Below are 19306 nucleotides of genomic sequence, written 5' to 3' on the forward strand. Positions count from 1 at the left end.
AAGGAGTCTTAGGCGTCTCTGATGGGCTGTGACCTCTGGAGTACCCAGCCGGTGGGGAAACAGGGGAGGGAAATTTCGGCCAGGAATAGGGAATAAAAACAAAAGGCACCAAAACCCGGTGTGCGCACTTTCACTGGGTCACCCGTTCTTGCGAGAATGTTTAAATAAAATGTGCTTCATATTGATCGCTGCCTGAGCCGCTGTCATTGGACAAGGAGCGTTTCTCACACAGGGAACAAAGTGACGTGGATACCACAAAATCTCTTCCCAGCATAAGAAAATAGGCCTCCTCTTAAACTACAGTTCTTTGTCCTTCAGCTAAACCCTGAAATGACAAGCCACCTGCTGTTTCATTTTCAGTTCTATGTGCATATTACAGAAATTTATAAGAAGCTGGATACTCTTTTAGTGTGGCTGCGTGCTCAAGCTTCACAGCAAACATCCAGTCCTAGAAGTCACCTCACCATCTGCCCAGCCATTGGTGTTGGGAACAGTCTTAGATCACTTATCCTGATTTCAGCACTTGGAAAGGCAGAAAGTATCCTGAAGTGCCTCTTAAAAACTGATTCTACCTATTATCTGTATTTAATGCTAGCTGCTACTTTAACCAGAATTGAAGGTGCTCAGACTTTGCAACAGGAGTTTGCATTTACCATAGCAAGATCAGCCCAATAAAAGAGCATAGTAGTAGAGGTGCTTTCATTAATTGCTGTATAACAATTTTGAAGTTATGACTGATTCCATTTAAATATTCATTTATAAGTGACTTTTTAGAACTCAAAATTAAAGAATGCCCTGTTAAGTAGCAATGTGCATAGTATGTAGCATGCTGGAGAGATTAATATGTTTTTCTTTTTGCAGATCTAGTGAAGAATTCGGAATACAATTTAAGTAATTGCTCATTAAGTAGTTCTGAGAACCCACATCCTACTATAAAAGACCCACCAGCTCTTGTACCAAAAAGTTCAGAATGCGGATGTGTTGAAGTGAAATCCCCAGCAGGCGGGGACTCCCCATGTGCTGGGATTGCTGGCTCTGCTTCAGCCAGTCAGACCGTTTATGAAGCTGGTAAGTACAAAGTCTACTTCTAGATGTTGAAGGTTAAGGACAAAGAGCACAGGACTTTTTTTCTTTGAGTCAGTTTAATCAAAACACAGGAAAAGTTACTGAAAAAAATGGTGATGTGTTCAGATCTTATTTTCTGCTCAAAAACTGTAACAACAATCTCATTCTTTTGAGATAAGTGGTGTAATTCACAAGAACAGAGGATGAAATACCTCCAAGTCTGTTCTATAACATACAGGTCCCTCTGAATTTCCCTGGTTTGAAAGCTTTTCTTTAACCAATAGCCTAAGATAAGCTTAGCATTTGATTGCAATATAATTCAACTCTGGACCAGGCTGTTAAGTACTGAACGCAGCAGTAAGCGTATAGGAGGAATCGAAAAGATGTGTTTCCTTCTCTTGATCAGAAAAAACAGCATCTTCACCCACAGGCATAGTATTTCACTGATAGGGGCCCCATCTGACCACTTTATTTCTGTAGTTACAGAAAACTTTGGGGTCTTGTGGAATGGTAGTTATCGTAATGGTCTCTGGACTGGAATAAAGTGTGTGTCACATACCAGTGGATACCATTTTCCTTTTTTGCCCCCAGTTAGAGATTCCTCTGAAATCCATCAACATCCCCATTGTGTTTCTAAGGCTTTTTATAAAAACCCCAAATGTGGACTTTTTTTTTCCACTTTGTCCACACAAAGAACAGATGCCGGTCCTCTTGCTCCTGTCGGTAACTATACTCCTGGCAGGTCCCTGCTGCAAGCCCAGAGGTGTAACTTAGTGTAAAGTCAAAACACCTCAACATCAACCTGTGGTTCTACACCAGTGTTTCAGGACTCAGCAGGACAAGGAACCTTTATGTTGAAGGAGAAAGGATAGGATAGTTTGCAATGCAAACAAATAACAGTGTTTGCTTTCTGTTTGCTGCTTCTAGTGCTGAATATATGCGCTCTCTTTCATCACAGAACCTACTGGGAGCCTTGTCCAGGGACCATTCAGTAGCAGTGGACGTTTCGGCCAGGACCCTTATGATCTTCCGAAAACCAGCTGCATTTCTTGTCATTATGACTTGCTACCAGTTCGAGATAGCCCCACATCCTCTATGAAGGAGGTCACCAGCGAATGACCCCAAAAGCTGATGTGGGAGCACAGTGGGACTTTCAAGGGGCAAAATGTCATGGTTGGGCTCCTTCCTCTAGTTCACCATCATGTTTGGCTCCTAATCTGTCCAGCAGACAATTGCTGCACATTAAACAGAATCTCAACAGGAGGTTTGTATTGTGTGTACAAGTGACAGAGGGACAAACGCCACACTCTGGGGATCGTGGTCATTCATTTTTTCATGGCAGTAACTTTTATAGAAACAGGTATGCAACACATTTATACTGTAATATGCTGGCTTAAAAATATTAGTTTGCAGGTCAGTTTTGATAACATCCCATTTCAGCGACTTTAAATATAGACTTCACATTTGTCATGTTCCGGAGTAGAAATACTCCCAGGACAGTCTGAGACAAAGAATTGCCACTCTTGTGACAGCATTGATATACTCTAAGAAAAGCACAACCAGTTGCCTTTGGAATTCCAAGTGCAACAGAGGATCAACTGGAAGAAAAACTGGAAAAAAACTTTTGGAGTTTTTTTTTAAAAGGAACCCCAGAGCTGAAACGGAAATACAATTTGGTTTTATTTGTTGTCACTGAAGTGGTGATAAATGAGAGCTCTGCATCCAAAGACATCATTGTGGATGTGCCTGAGCCTGAGAATGTATATGCCTTTATGAAGCGCCCTGTACGGTCTTGGTTCTTGCTGGCCATGGGCGTGGGCAGTTTTCCAGTTCCCTGGGCATTTCCTGTATGTACTTGGAATAAATAATTTGATTGTCTTTGGATTTTGCAAATACAGAAATTAGCTACAAGAGTTCAAAAGCCAGTTACCATTTAATCCCTCCGTAAGACAAAGTCTTGATTTGGTTTGTGTGATAGATAACATGTAGAGCTACTGATATATGTACGTGTTTTGTACTGTGTGAAACAGACCTTGAAATAAACCCTTTCTTTTCCGAAGCCATGAATAGCAAATGCTGTATTTAGCAATCGTGAGGTCTGTGTAAAATTTGGAGACCACTAGGTAAATTAAGCTTCATAATATAAACAGTTCTGTTTCATATGAAAAGTGAAGAGCTGAATAAATTATATTTGCTTGAAAATTTCCAGTGTGTCACATATCCTCAAGCGATATAATCAGCCAAATATTCATGAAAACAGATGAGTTTCTGATCATTTTGCCTGTTGTGTATGTTCTAAATATACGTCTTGCCAAAGTCTTCCTTTCTGTATGTGGGTAAAACTCCTGCTGTGTAGTCAGCATAAATAATGTCTGCATCTATCTGAGCCGCGTTTGCAATACATATAGGTCAAGTAAATGACTTGTGAGTTTACTTCAGTGAACGGTCATTGATAGACACTCAGAAAACAGATTGTCTGCAGGGGTGATACATTCTTGTGAAATGATGGCCGTGTATCATTCTAGGGGAAAAACCCACAGGGGTCTTGCATTAGCAATCCTGCTGTCTCCCGTATGGCGAGGGGGGGCTTGCTGTGGAGCACACACTGCTGTCGATTAAGGGAGAACCCCGACTTGATCCTCATGACTGTCCCATAGCGCTTTTGTAGATCCCAGTATGCTCTTCGGAGAACTTTTCAGTTCAGAAACGTTTCAGAACGTGCATACATTTTGTGATGGGGACTTAATGAGTAACGATAAAATAATTTTAGCAAACATCATCTACTCAGAGAATTGGCTTCACCGTAGACGCAAATGGAAAGAGATGCCTTGCCTCTATATATTCACATTACAGTAGTGAGAAACACAGCATTGGAAATGGAGATATCTGTGCCCTAGCAACTTGTTTTCAGTTTAATAAAGTGAAAAATGCTGCACAAAGTTAATAGCTGATTTTAAAGTAAGTAACGAGTATAAACTTTAGGTTTGAATACTGTAGGCATATTCATTCTGGTCGTGTAGAAGCATAATGAACCTCAAGGCTTTTTATCAAAGACTTTTAATCACAGCACAATGCTACACCAAAAAAAAAGTCCTTATCTTGATCTTATCTTGATCTACCCAGAGAACTCCCGTTAATTTTAATTGGAGATGTGCATGCAGATTCCAGGGGTAGGAAATTTCATTGCACTCATACTTTCCGCTGAGACAATCTGCAAAGTCAAGTTAATATTGAAGTTAGGATAAAACAAAACCAAAAGTGGGGAATGTGTTATTTAAAATATATTGGATTTTCCAAAAACTGTGTCTACAGTTTAATTTTTGTTAGATGTGTGTCCAAATAATCATCCTTATACTGAAGCTCTAAAGTCCAGACTGAAGATTACAGAGCTAATTTTGCCAGAAATGCTTTATATTACAGACTGTATTGATAGTAGTGTAAATGACTGAAAACAAATCAGTGCGTGGTTATTAATTACTGTACAAAATATCTTGTCATTTGGTACACTCATACCAGCACTAAAGCACTGAACCCAACTCTTTTTATCTTCGGCTTTTTATCCCACAAGACTTCACTTGGATATGATCGAACTGAAATATACTTTTAAAGAAAACCTATCAAGTATGCCTGGCTTTTTTTCTTAGCTGTGACAAAAAAGTGTTTTGCTGTGAAAATATATCTATTTTCCAAAGATGATTGATATTCATCATTCTGCCCTTCAATACCCCTTATTTCACTTCACATACCTGCAGGTTAATTGAATAAAGTTTCTAACGTAGGATGGGAAAGAATTTGAAATTTTTTCCTTTGTTTTTCATTTGCTTAGGACGGATCTTGAAATAACATGGGAAATACAAAAAAAACCAGTGCCCTTGCCCATGCTGGACCACCAAGTAATGTAGTTTATTTTCCGGCTTCTAGAAAGCAAGTAGTATATGAGGTGCTTTGTGGAAAATCAAGGCTGATTTTGAACTGCTGAACTTTGATTGAAGTCTGTTCCTACAGGAATTAATTCTGTGAATGGGGCTGTCTTTCAAGCCAGTCTCTTGAAGGCTTAAAGCTTCAACCTTCAGAAAGATGGAAAGCTGAGTTGCCAAGAGTAAGGCATTTCCCCTTTTCAGTAGGAGAGCAGCCTCTGATTAACCATTAAAAAGCCAGTGACCAAAGTACAAACACGGCATAAAAATGGGCTTTTTGTGATTTGTAACATTTCCCTACTAAGATAAACCTAAAACTGTGGCAACAGAAGAAAATTGTTCTTTGCTATCTCAGTCTGATCAAAGATGAGAGATTTGGCATTAAAAACTAATCATAGAATAAGAAAAGCACAGAATGATTTGGATGGGAAGTAAAGGAGGACACGGGTGAGAGGCAGCCATGTCCTGCCTGTGCCCCCCTTCACCTTCCCCACCGTGGGAGGCTTCAGGGGAGCCCAGAGGGCTGGCCAGCAGTGCTGGGGTGTGGGGAGAGCCTGTGGGACTTTGTCCTGCAGCCTCCCAGGGAAGCACAAGGGGTTAGCCAATGAACCCTCTTGCCGCGTGTGCCTGGAGATGACTCCTACAGCCAGAGCCACCTGTCAGGGCCCTGGGAAGACACGGCCGAGGCCTCGGTGACTGGTGTGAAACACCGATGCCGAGCACAACACAAGAGATGGGGCGAAGGATGGATGGATGGATGGATGGATGGATGGATGGATGGAGCGGGTAGTGGCACTGCAGTAACCCCAGACAGATGCCTTTGCTGTGGCCACTGGGGCTGTGGCTGCTGGGGTGAACATCAGGGTTGAGGATGGCCTGCTGCAACGTCCCTGAGCGATGGGTTCTGATGTCACTGAGAGACGGGCTGTGATGTCAGCTAGGGATGGATTGTGAACAGGTGCCCCTCACTGCTTATATGCAGGCACCGAGTCCCAGCCAGCCGGCTCGTGCCCACATTCCAGCTGAGCAAGTTGGTGAGGCTGGAGTGCTGAGCGAAGCCTTGGTGCCGGTGGTGTGCCTGGGGAGTTGCTTGTTGCAGCTCTCCATAGCTGACCCCAGAGCCACTGAAAAAGGATTTTCCCTGGCCCTGCCAGGTTCAGGCATCCGGGGCACCCAGGAGGCGCGCTCGCAGCGGCAGAGGTGAGCTGGGAGGGGAAACCTCCCCCTGGGACACTGGGACGGTTTCCTTCTTGAGGGACCCGGGCATTTCTTCCAGCCTTCCTCAGGGCCAGCCAACGATTGTGGCTTCTCTTCCTTGTCTAGGGTGACAGCAGCTGCTGCAGCGCCAGCAAGAGGGAGCAGCTCAACAGCCCCAGCTCCCCGCAGCCCACTGCAGAACGTGGAGACCACGGCCATGGAGCTGGAGGACTGCTGTCCCATCTGCCTGGACAGCTGGGAGGAGCCCAGCCACTTGATGCCCTGCCTCCACCGGTTCTGCTACCCGTGCATCCTGTGGTGGTCTCAGAGCAAGCCCGAGTGCCCCCTCTGCAAGAGGAGGATCTTCTCCATTGTGCGCTCGGTGCAGACGGATGATGACTTTGAGGAACATGTCGTCACGGCACCTGCGTCATCATCAGTCATCATCCGCCAAGCAGGAGGAGCTCCTGGCCGTCCAGCTGCCCACAGCCCTGCAGCAAGAGATCGACAGCCTGTGGGGATAGTGCCCAGGGCTCCTCTGGGCGGCCTCCAGCCCAGCACCTGGGCTTCCCTTTTCTGGGAGAACCCAGCTCTCCTCCAGCCCCTTCGGAGCTGGATGCATCAGGAGCTGCGACAGATGTTTGGGAGCTGGCGCTCGTGGGCAGATGTGGTGGAGGACCTTGTTTTGCCTCTCCTGGTGCTTTTTGGGCTGGATGAAGATATGCTGGTACAGCTGCTGGGGGCCTGCCTCCAAAACCGCATGGCAGCATTTGTCCACTGCCTGATTGACACTGCCGTGCAACGGTGCAGCGGGGAGGCCCGCCGTCTGCTGGGCCTGAAGGATGGCCATGCTGCCGAGGAGCGGGAGGAGAGCCCCATGGCTGCCTCCAGCCCCACTGCCTCCTGAGGAGGGTCTCTTACAGCCGGCCCAGCCCCCTTCCACAGCATGGAAGGGGCCAACGTGGATGAGCTCCCCGGCACCTCCACAGCTGCCCCTCGTGCAGGTGACAGCAGCCCTCCCTCTGCCCCCGCTCCTGTCCCTGGGGATGAAGAGGAGCCCCAGGAGGCCGCGGCACATCCATCGACATCCAGCGGCGGCAGGGAATGCTCCCCTGGGGGGCCACAGCGTCCCCCAAAGAGAAGGGAGCCCTGAGGCCTCTTCTCCGGCCAAGAAGAGGCCACCCCACCGGCAGCACTAGAGGAACGCCCCAGGCACTGCCAAAACCAGCGCTGGGCCGGCAGCTGGGGCATGTGCTGGCCCTCAAGGGCTCCCAGCCCTCCAAGTCGCATCATCAGGCTGCAAAAGAAAATTAAGGCCTTAAGACTGCAGAAAAAGTCCTAGTGTCACTAACCCTGCAGGTGGCATCCCCACCTGTGCTGCTTTCTGCCCCTTTTCCTAGGGCTATGCCCACCCTTTCCTGGGCAGTCAAACACTGGAACAGGCTTCCTGGAGCGATGCCCCAAGCCTGTCAATGCCTTAAAACGAGGCGTTTGGACAATGTCCTTAAGAATAGGCCTTAACTGCTGGTCAGCCCTCGAGTGGTCAGGCAGTTGGACTAGATGATCCTTGAAGGTCCCTTCCAACTGGAACTATATTCTGTTCTATTCTATTCTATTCTATTCTATTCTATTCTATTCTTCTATTCTATTATTTTAATTTATTTATTTCCTGTACGTGGCAGTGCTGTATGAAAAGAACTGGAAATACTATATGGGCAAAGCAGAGACCAGCCAGCTCTGCTGTGATACACCCATGGTACCTGCCTTACAGTCATTGCCTTTCAAATCCTTTAATCCTCTCTATTAATACATCTAAGTTCTAAGAGAAAATGTAGGAGGAACTACACATTTTAAAAGCAAAGAAGAGAAAGATATTCTGCCAGAGATAAAGTTGCTTTTCTGGGTTCAGTGGGGCTTCACCCCATACAGGAAACAGGCCTTACGGGTTTCAGCAAGGACACTGCCCCATCAGACAGCAGACAACCTCTTAATCCATTCAAATGGATAGTTACTAATAAAATAGACTGTCAGTTAAGATTGCTGATGGCTGAGTAAGTCAAAGGTATCTCTAGATGACAGAAAATGAAAATAAACAATTTCTCAATATTCTGTGTGAAACGAGTATCAAAAAGTATAAAGGACACTTTCTCTTGCTGCCTGTCACTGATGAGTTTGGATGAATCCATGTTCCATATATCAGCAAGCTATTAGCTCCCTAGACGGCATCTTGGTCAACTCCCTAATTGTGCCATTTCTTTTCCAGAAATCCATTTATTCAAACTCTCTTTACACTCTTTGTTTTCCACGAACTCGACGTTTTAATTCCAACCATAATAAGAAAGTTTTTCTGTCCCCTTGGAGCAAGAGAGTTTTGACTGATATTTGCCCCGGATTAGGCCTGACAGACTTTTTTCTACTGAGCAGGTGCCCGTGTGGTAAATGTATGTTCTGGTTGGTCAGTTTGGACTCAGGATGCTCCAGCCTCTTAACTGCCCGTGTGATGAAACTGCTCTTTGAATAAGAAGCAACGCCTTTTTAGCTGATAACATCCTGTGATTTCAAAAGTGCCCAGTTTTCACCATCCAGGCTTTATATGTAACTTACATTTAGTATCATCTACAAGATGTTATTGTATCCCTTTGGGGTTTTCAGTGAATGAACTCCACACAGTGACAAGTGGGAACAACTTGGAAGCACGATTTCAAGGTTTCTTTTGTTAGCCTGGAAGGAATCTTCAGGACCGATATTTCTCTGTGGTTTTTTTTTTTTTGAAGCGAGAGAAGCAGTTTGTCCCGGTTTGAAGTAAAACCGAACCAATTTTCTGTTCTGTAACTTTACATCCTAGCTAGGCCTCCTCTAACTCTCTGAAATTAACGGCATATTGTGGAGAAAACTGCTCGTTCTCAGAGTGATCAGCCCAATGTTTGTGCTCCATGCCAAGGAATGGTATGCAGGGAGGCCCTTGCTTATACTTATTGCTATAACAACCAAGGTCAGGCAATTTCGTTATTTGCCCCCTTAGAGGGTCGGAAACGGAAAAAACGTAGAGGGGTCACATCGGTGGGGAGGAGTGGACAGGAGAGGTGACCCAAACCTGACCAACTGGGGTATTCCATCCCATCTGCCCCACGCTCAGTATAAAGGCTGAGGGATCAAAGGGTCAGCTCCCTTCTTGCGATGGCTGACGTCCAGAGAGGACTCTGTCTGTTCATCTGCCTTTGATCCCGATCCGTGTGCTCCTGACTCCAGAGCTGGAATCCAGTTCCCATCCGTCACTGAGTCCAGTCTGGGACTTCCCCAGTGCCTGCCGGTGACGTGACTGTCATCCTGGGAACTTGATACGGTTTTGTATATATTGTATCTATTTCATTATTTTCTTCTTTATTTTTATTTTAATATTAATTTTTCATTAAAGTAGTTTAGTTCATTCTAAACTTCTGAATCTCCTTATCTCTTTCTCCTCCTCTCTCCTCTTTTAGGGGGGGGGAAGGGGGGGGAAGGGCCATCTGCCGGACCGGTTTTGGTAAATTCAGCCAAAACCACGACAGATTTATTGGCGCCCAACGTGGGGCTCGACGACTGTGGTTTGATAAGATTGCCTGAATAGTTTGAATTCCAGTTTGCTCAGGGAGAACCGATAGCTTTCACCATGTTGTACCTACAGAATATTGTGTATGGTATTTTTAGAGAGCTTTGTATGAAGTTCATTGACACAGTGGTGTTAAACTGGCCGAATATATTGAAAGGTTTATTTATTTTTTGTGTTTGGATGCGGTGGGTCAAGCGTGCTGTATTCGTGTGGACGTGCCTCCAGATGTATAATGTGGTCAGTTGGATTGCTATGGTACCTGCATATCTTGGGCATCATGGGATGGATTCTGTTGCTAATCACACTTTCGATTTTCGCTGGGGAAAGTTTACCTTGCCTCTTAGTGATTATCCCAAAGTGATACCAATGGAATTAGGGGGTGAAAAACCTGTGGGCTCTTTGGAGAATGATTGTGATTATTGTTACGGTCACTTAATTGTAATAGTGCTGTTGGCTTTACTGAATGTAATGCAGGCAGTATTTGCTATGAAACGTCAGTGCAGAAGTGAGCGTTGTGTGACATGCACTATTGCTGCTCAGACACAAACAGAACCAGCCCCGGCCCGAGCCAAACCAGCGGCACCCGCCAAGGCCACGCCGACACCGGTGCCAACGGCATCGGCTGCTCCCCCACAGCCACCGGCACAAGCCGAGGCTCCGGCCCCGGCGAAAGCCACGCCCCTGGCCCCGCCGACACCGGCCCCAGCGGCAGCGGTCGCCCCCCCACCGGCTCCGGCACCGGCTTCGGCACAAGCCGCGCCCCGGCCCGTCCCGGCCCCGGTCACTCCGCAGCCGGCGGTAAAAGTGGCTCCGCCGCCCGCACCCCCCGCATCTCCACCGCCAGCCCCTCCCACGCCCGCAGCTGCTCCGGCCCCGACAGCCAGCGCTGCCACTGCTCCAGCTCCCAACCCGAGCACTGCCGCTCCCCCAGCGCCAGCAGAACCGGCACAAGTTGCTCCGGTGACCAGGAAGCAGAAAAAGAGGTTGGCTCCGTCCCCTGCCCCTTACGACAAGGACATGCCCAAGCTAGAGAGCTCGGGAGAGGGTTCTTCTGATGAAGATGCAGGACAGGGTCCGTCTGGTGTAGATAAAGGAAAGCACCCTCTTACAACACAGTCAACAGTTCCTTCTCAGGTAGATAGGGGAGAGGGTCCTTCTCAGCCAGCCTCGATACAGGATGATGCCTCAGATGTAGATGTAATTATTAACTCTTTGTCCTTAAAGGATTTGCGAAATCTAAGGAAGGATTTTACTCGTCATGATGGGGAGCCACTTCTCTCTTGGTTGCTCCGATGCTGGGACAGTGGAGCTAATTCCATAGACTTAGATGGTAGAGAAGCCAGCCAGCTGGGAAATCTGGCCAAAGAGGGAGGTATTGATAAAGCGATTGGGAATAAGGCAGAGGTTCTCAGTCTCTGGGGACGACTGTTATCAGCTGTAAAGAGCAGATATCCCTTTAAGGATGATATCCAAAGCCGTCCAAGGCAATGGACCAGCATGGAGAAAGGTATTAAATACCTGAGAGAACTGGCTATTCGAGAAGTGATTTATGGTGATTGGCAAGTGACTATAAATCCTGATGAAATGCCATGTCAACGACCTTTGTTGAAAAAGTTTGTGCAGAGTGCACCATCAGTGTATTCCCACACTTTGTCAACAATGGTCTGGGGAGCATCTGATACTGATACACCAACTGTAAATGAGGTCGCTGATAGGGTGCGACAGTATGAAGATAGTCTCTCTCGTCCCATCGGTGTTGCAGCAATAGAAAACCTGACTAAGAAAGTGGCTGAACAAACTGAGAAGATGGCTGAACAGAATAAGACACAAACTGAAACAATGGAGAACATAGCTAAGACACAGAATGAGACAATAGAGAAAATGACCAAGGCAATAGTTGAGCAAAACGATACAATTTTTCACAAACTGCTTGAAAAACTTGCTGAGATTGGGAGAGAATCTTACTCTTCTCCAGCTCAGACTCAAGTTGCAGCTCAGGCTCAAGCTCCTGCTCAGATCCAAGTTGCAGCTCAGACTGAGGTGCCTGCTCAGACCCAAGCTGCAGTTAAGACCAGAGTCGCAGCTGCTAAGAAAAAACGCCCTCCTATGAGACCAACCAAAGGGAAACAGGACTCGCTTCGAGGTTTCCTGTGGCTTTGCCTCTGCAATAATGGAGAGGACATGAGGAGATGGGATAAAAAACCTACTTCAGCCCTACAGTCACGAGTGCTTGAGTTGCAAGGTAAAGCAAACAGAAGAAAGGATGGTTACATGAATATGGCTGCTCCAGTTCAGAATATGCACTGCCCCTGTCCAGACAGGAACTCACCTTGCAATTGGAGATGCTGTCCTCAGCATTAGGGTTGCCCTGCCTCCAGCCAGGAGGAGGAGAGGGATAACCGAGTTTATTGGACTGTGTGGATTCGATGGCCTGGCACATTAGAGCCACGAAAGTATAGAGCCCTGGTGGACACTGGTGCACAGTGTACCCTAATGCCATCGAATCATAAAGGGACAGAATCAGTCACTATTGCAGGAGTGACAGGAGGATCTCAAGAACTGACTGTACTGGAAGCCGAAGTGAGCTTGAATAAGAATAAATGGGAAAAGCATCCTATTGTGACTGGCCCAGATGCTCCGTGCATCCTTGGCATAGACTACCTCAAGAGAGGGTATTTCAAAGACCCGAAAGGGTATCGGTGGGCTTTTGGTATAGCAGCTGTAGAGACTGAGGGTGTTACACAGCTGTCTACCTTACCTGGCCTTTCAGATGACCCTTCTCTGGTAGGATTGCTGAAGGTTGAAGAACAACAGGTACCACTTGCTACTTCCATGGTGCATCGACGACAGTATCGCACTAACCGTGATTCTTTGATTCCCATTCAGAACCTGATTCGTCGGCTGGAGACTCAAGGAGTGATCAGCAAGACTCGCTCACCCTTTAACAGCCCGATATGGCCAGTGCGCAAGTCTGATGGTGACTGGCGTCTAACAGTAGACTATCGTGGCCTGAATGAAGTCACACCACCACTGAGTGCTGCTGTGCCAGACATGCTAGAACTGCAATATGAACTAGAGTCGAAGGCAGCCAAGTGGTATGCTACAATTGACATTGCTAATGCCTTTTTCTCTATTCCTTTAGCAGCAGAGTGCAGGCCACAGTTTGCTTTCACCTGGAGGGGTGTCCAGTACACCTGGAATCGACTGCCCCAGGGGTGGAAACACAGCCCTACTATTTGCCATGGACTGATCCAGACTGCACTGGAGAAGGGTGGAGCTCCAGAACACCTGCAATACATTGATGACATCATTGTGTGGGGTAATACAGCAAAAGAAGTTTTCAAGAAAGGTAAGAAAGTAATTGAGATTCTTCTGAAAGCAGGTTTTGCTGTGAAAAGAGGTAAGGTCAAGGGACCTGCACGAAACATCCAATTCTTGGGAATTAAATGGCAAGATGGTCGTCGCCAGATCCCAATGGAGGTGATTAACAAAATAACAGCTATGTCCCCACCTACTAACAAAAAGGAAACACAAGCCTTCTTAGGCGTTGTGGGATTCTGGAGAATGCATATTCCAGGTTATAGTCAGATTGTGAAACCTCTCTATGAAGTGACTCGAAAGAAAAATGAGTTTGTGTGGGGTCCTGAGCAACGACAAGCCTTTGAACAAATTAAACAAGAGATTGTGCGTGCAGTAGCACTTGGACCAGTCCGAAGAGGACAGGACATTAAAAATGTGCTGTATACTGCAGCTGGAGATAATGGCCCTACCTGGAGCCTATGGCAGAAAGGACCAGGGGAGACTCGAGGTCGACCCCTGGGATTTTGGAGTCGAGGCTATAAAGGCTCTGAGGCCAACTATACTCCAACTGAGAAAGAAATCTTGGCAGCGTATGAAGGAGTTAGAGCTGCTTCAGAAGTAATTGGTACTGAAGTACAGCTCCTCCTGGCGCCTCGATTGCCAGTGTTAGGTTGGATGTTCAAAGGTAAAGTTCCTTCTACTCATCATGCCACTGATGCTACCTGGAGTAAGTGGATTGCCTTAATCACACAGCGAGCTCGAACAGGAAATCCAAATCGTCCAGGAATTGTGGAAGTGATCACAAACTGGCCTGAAGGTGGAGATTTCACAATGCCACCAGAGGAGGTGGTAACACGTGCTGAGGAAGCCCCGCCATATAATGAACTCTCAGATAATGAGAAACAGTATGTTTTGTTCACTGATGGATCTTGTCGTATTGTAGGAAAGCATCGAAGATGGAAAGCTGCTGTATGGAGTCCTACACGACGAGTTGCAGAAGCTACTGAAGGAGAAGGTGAATCAAGTCAATTTGCAGAGGTAAAAGCTATCCAGCTGGCCCTAGACATTGCTGAGCGAGAAAAGTGGCCAATACTCTATCTTTATACTGACTCATGGATGGTGGCAAATGCTCTGTGGGGATGGTTAAAACAATGGAAGCAGAGCAACTGGCAGCGCAAGGGTAAACCCATTTGGGCTGCTGAATTATGGCAAGATATTGCTGACCGGCCAGAGAAACTAGTCGTGAAAGTACGCCATGTAGATGCCCACGTACCTATGAGTCGAGCCACTGAGGAACATCGAAACAATCAGCAAGTGGACCGAGCAGCTAAGATTTTCCAGACAGATTTAGACTGGGAACATAAAGGTGAATTGTTCTTAGCTCGATGGGCCCATGACATTTCAGGTCATCAAGGAAGAGATGCAACGTACAAATGGGCTCGTGACCGAGGGGTGGATTTAACCATGGACGCTATTGCGCAGGTTATCCACGACTGTGAAACATGCGCCGAAATCAAGCAAGCTAAAAGGTTAAAACCTTTGTGGCATGGAGGTCGGTGGTTGAAATACAAGTATGGGGAGGCTTGGCAAATCGACTATATCACACTCCCTCAAACCCGCCAGGGTAAGCGTTACGTACTTACAATGGTGGAAGGAAGCACCGGATGGTTGGAAACCTATGCTGTGCCCCATGCCACTGCCCGGAATACCATCCTGGGCCTTGAAAAGCAAGTCTTGTGGCGACATGGTACTCCAGAAAGAATTGAGTCGGACAATGGAACTCATTTCAAAAACAATCTTATAAGTAGCTGGGCAAAAGAACATGGTATTGAGTGGATATATCATATTCCCTATCATGCACCAGCTTCTGGAAAAATTGAACGATACAATGGATTGTTAAAAACTACCCTAAAAGCGATGGGTGGTGGATCCTTTAAAAATTGGGACAAGCATTTAGCTCACGCTACTTGGTTAGTTAATACCAGGGGATCCATCAACCGAGGTGGTCCTGCTCAATCAGACCTTTTACATATTGTAGAAGGGGATAAAGTCCCTGTGGTGCATGAAAGGAATATGCTAGGGAAAACTGTATGGGTTTTTCCTGCCTCGGGCAAAGGCAAACCCATTCGTGGGACTGTTTTTGCTCAAGGACCTGGATGTACTTGGTGGGTGATGCTGAAGAATGGAGAAGTTCAATGTGTACCTCAAGGGAATTTGACCTTGGGTGAGAATACTTAATTCCGAGTATGATGTTAGTTGTTTACAATACTAACAGTGTTCTATAAGTGTTTTTCAGGATGAAACCTAGCCGGATTGATCAAGTGGCGTCTAGTAAAACTTCTCTGAGATGGACATGTTACCCATGGGCACGAACCACAATGAATTTCACACTGTCTTTCCTACCCTGAGAACCTGATCTGCTGTGAAATGGACTTAAGCTTTTGTATATAGAGATAAATTATAACTGAGTGATTTACATATATCTATCTATATATGTATGTATGTATAGATTTTATAGATGATAGTAGTTATAATCTAAGCATGATGCAAATGGTATGGAATAAGGGGTGGAATGTCCCGGTTTGAAGTAAAACCGAACCAATTTTCTGTTCTGTAACTTTACATCCTAGCTAGGCCTCCTCTAACTCTCTGAAATTAACGGCATATCGTGGAGAAAACTGCTCGTTCTCAGAATGATCAGCCCAATGTTTGTGCTCCATGCCAAGGAATGGTATGCAGGGAGGCCCTTGCTTATACTTATTGCTATAACAACCAAGGTCAGGCAATTTCGTTATTTGCCCCCTTAGAGGGTCGGAAACGGAAAAAACGTAGAGGGGTCACATCGGTGGGGAGGAGTGGACAGGAGAGGTGACCCAAACCTGACCAACTGGGGTATTCCATCCCATCTGCCCCACGCTCAGTATAAAGGCTGAGGGATCAAAGGGTCAGCCCCTTCCTGCGATGGCCGACGTCCAGAGAGGACTCTGTCTGTTCATCTGCCTTTGATCCCGATCCGTGTGCTCCTGACTCCAGAGCTGGAATCCAGTTCCCATTCGTCACTGAGTCCAGTCTGGGACTTCCCCAGTGCCTGCCGGTGATGTGACTGACATCCTGGGAACTTGATACGGTTTTGTATGTATTGTATCTATTTCATTATTTTCTTCTTTATTTTTATTTTAATATTAATTTTTCATTAAAGTAGTTTAGTTCATTCTAAACTTCTGAATCTCCTTATCTCTTTCTCCTCCTCTCTCCTCTTTTAGGGGGGGGAAGGGGGGGGAAGGGCCATCTGCCGGTCCGGTTTTGGTAAATTCAGCCAAAACCACGACACAGTTTTAGCACAGACAGAAACTTCCACAAAGCTTTATGGAAGATGACCCACGAGAAAGCGGTTTGAGACCATCCCTGAGACATCCGTTGGGAAAGCTATGAAGTAGGGTGGAAGACAAGACTTACGCAACCAGGAGCAGGCTCACAAGCCACTGGATTAGTGTGATGGAAAAATAGAATTCATGACACTGAAACAACCAAGTTTAGGAATTTACCTCTCACTGGTTCAGAAGAATGGCACGCACAGAGCTGCTAAAACGCGTGCAGTTGGTGATGCAGATCCCATTCCCAATGGCTAGATTAAGATACATCACACATGGACAGTGGGATCAAGGGCACCCTCAGCAAGTTTGCCAATGACACCAAGCTGTGGGGAGCGGTCAACACACTGGAGGGAAGGGATGCCATCCAGAGGGACCTGGACAGGCTGGAGAGGTGGGCCCGTGCAAACCTCATGGAGTTCAACAAGGCCCAGTGCAAGGTCCTGCAGGTGGGTCGGGGCAATCCCAGGCACAAATCCACGCTGGAGGGGGAATGGCTGGAGAGTACCCCTGAGGAGAAGGGCTTGGGGGTGTTGGTGGGTGAGAAGCTCCACACATCCTGGCAACGTGCGCTGGAGCCCAGAAACCCCCCGCACCCTGGGCTGCATCCCCAGCAGCGTGGCCAGCAGGGCGAGGGGGGGGCATTCTGCCCCTCTGCTCCGCTCTGGGGAGACCCCCCCCCCCCAAGTGCTGCCTCCAGCTCTGGGGCCACCAACAGCAGAAGGACATGTTGGGGGACGGGGTTGGAACCAGGGTCACTGAAGTGGTACCCGGGAGTAAACTAGAATCAAAAGGGGAAGGGGAGGATACCAGGCCCATTGGTAACGAGCCTGAGGGGAAAGAACCATGGATGGGGGTGAAATCGGGTGCCCGGCTTAAGTGCATCTACACTAATGCACGTAGCATGGGCAACAAACAGGATGAGCTGGAAGCCATTGTGCAGCAGGACATCTATGATGTAATCGCCATCACAAAAACATGGTGGGATGATGGTCATAGCTGGAATGCTGTGATGGATGGCTATAAGCTCTTCAGGAGGGATAGGCAAGGAAGGAGAGGTGGGGGTGTGGCTCTGTACGTTAGGGAGTGTTTTGATTGTATGGAAATTGATTGCAGCAATGATAGAGTTGAGTGTTTATGGGTAAAGATGAAGGGCAAGGCTAGCAAGGGAGATCTGGTGCTGGGAGTCTGCTATAGACCACCCAACCAGGATGAGGAGGTAGACGAGGCATTCTATAAGCAGCTGGCTGAAGTGTCTCGATCGCCAGCCCTTGTTCTGGTTGGGGACTTCAACCTACCGGACATCTGCTGGGAATACAACACAGCAGAGAGCAGGCAGGCTAGGAGGTTCCTTGAGTGTATGGAAGATAACTTCCTGACACAACTGGTAGGTGAGCCAACCAGGGGAGGTGCCTCTCTAGACCTGCTGCTCACAAATAGAGAGGGACTAGTGGGAGATGTGGTGGTCGGAGGCCGTCTTGGGCTTAGTGACCATGAAATGGTCAAGTTTTCAATTATTAGAGAGGTAAGAAAGGGGGCTAGCAAAACCTCAACCTTGGACTTCCGGCGGGCGGACTTCAGCCTTTTCAGATCACTGGTTGGAAAAGTCCCATGGGGGGAATCCCTGAAGGGCAAAGGTGTTCAGGAAGGCTGGGTGTTTTTCAAGGAGGAAGTCTTAAAAGCCCAGGCGCGGGCCATCCCTACGCGCTGTAAAGCGAGCCGTCGGGGGAAAAGGCCGGCCTGGCTGAGCAAAGAGATAGGGTCACAGCTTAGAGAAAAAAGGAGAATTTATGACCTTTGGAAAAAGGGGCAGGCCACGCAGGAAGATTACAAAGGTATAGCAAAGTTATGTAGGGAAAAGATTAGGAAGGCCAAAGCCCAACTAGAACTCAACCTGGCTTTGGATGTTAAAAACAATAAAAAGAATTTCTATAAATATATCAATAGCAAGAAGAGATCTCGGGAGAACCTCCATCCTCTACTGGATAAGGGAGGTAACATAGTAACCAAAGATGAGGTGAAGGCTGAAGTCCTAAATGCCTTCTTTGCCTCTGTCTTTAGTAGTAGGATAGGGGGTTCCCTAAATATCCAGACCCCTGAACTAGCAGATAGGGGCGGGGAGCAGAGTGAAGCCCCTGCAATTCAAAGGGAGGTGGTGAGGGACCTGCTCCAACACCTAGATGCAAACAAGTCTATGGGACCAGATGAGATCCACCCGAGGGTACTGAGGGAACTGGCAGAAGTGCTTGCGGAGCCACTCTCCATCATTTACCAGCAGTCCTGGCAAACTGGGGAGGTCCCGGCCGACTGGCGTCTGGCAAATGTGATGCCCATCCACAAGAAGAAGGGCCGGCAGGATGATCCAGAGAACTACAGGCCTGTCAGTTTGACCTCGGTGCCTGGGAAGATCATGGAGCAGATCATCCTGGGTGCCATCATGCAACGCATGAGGGACACCCATGCGATCTGGCCCAGCCAGCACGGGTTCACGAGGGGCAGGTCCTGCTTGACAAACCTGATCTCCTTCTATGACAAAGTGACCCGCTTGCTGGATGAAGGAAAGGCAGTGGACGTTGTTTATCTGGACTTCAGCAAAGCCTTTGATACAGTCTCCCACAGTATCCTCCTGGAGAAACTGGCTGCCCATGGCTTGGATGGGAATACCCTCTGCTGGGTTAAAAACTGGCTGGAGGGCCGGACCCAGAGAGTGGTGGTGAATGGAGTTAAATCCAGCTGGCGTCCAGTCACGAGTGGTGTCCCACAGGGCTCGGTACTGGGGCCAATTCTCTTCAACATCTTTATCAATGATCTGGACGAGGGGATCGAGGGCACCCTCAGTAAGTTCACAGACGACACCAAGTTGGGTG

The sequence above is a fragment of the Numenius arquata genome, chromosome 16, assembly GCF_964106895.1.
Source record: "Numenius arquata chromosome 16, bNumArq3.hap1.1, whole genome shotgun sequence".
Lineage (NCBI taxonomy): Eukaryota > Metazoa > Chordata > Aves > Charadriiformes > Scolopacidae > Numenius > Numenius arquata.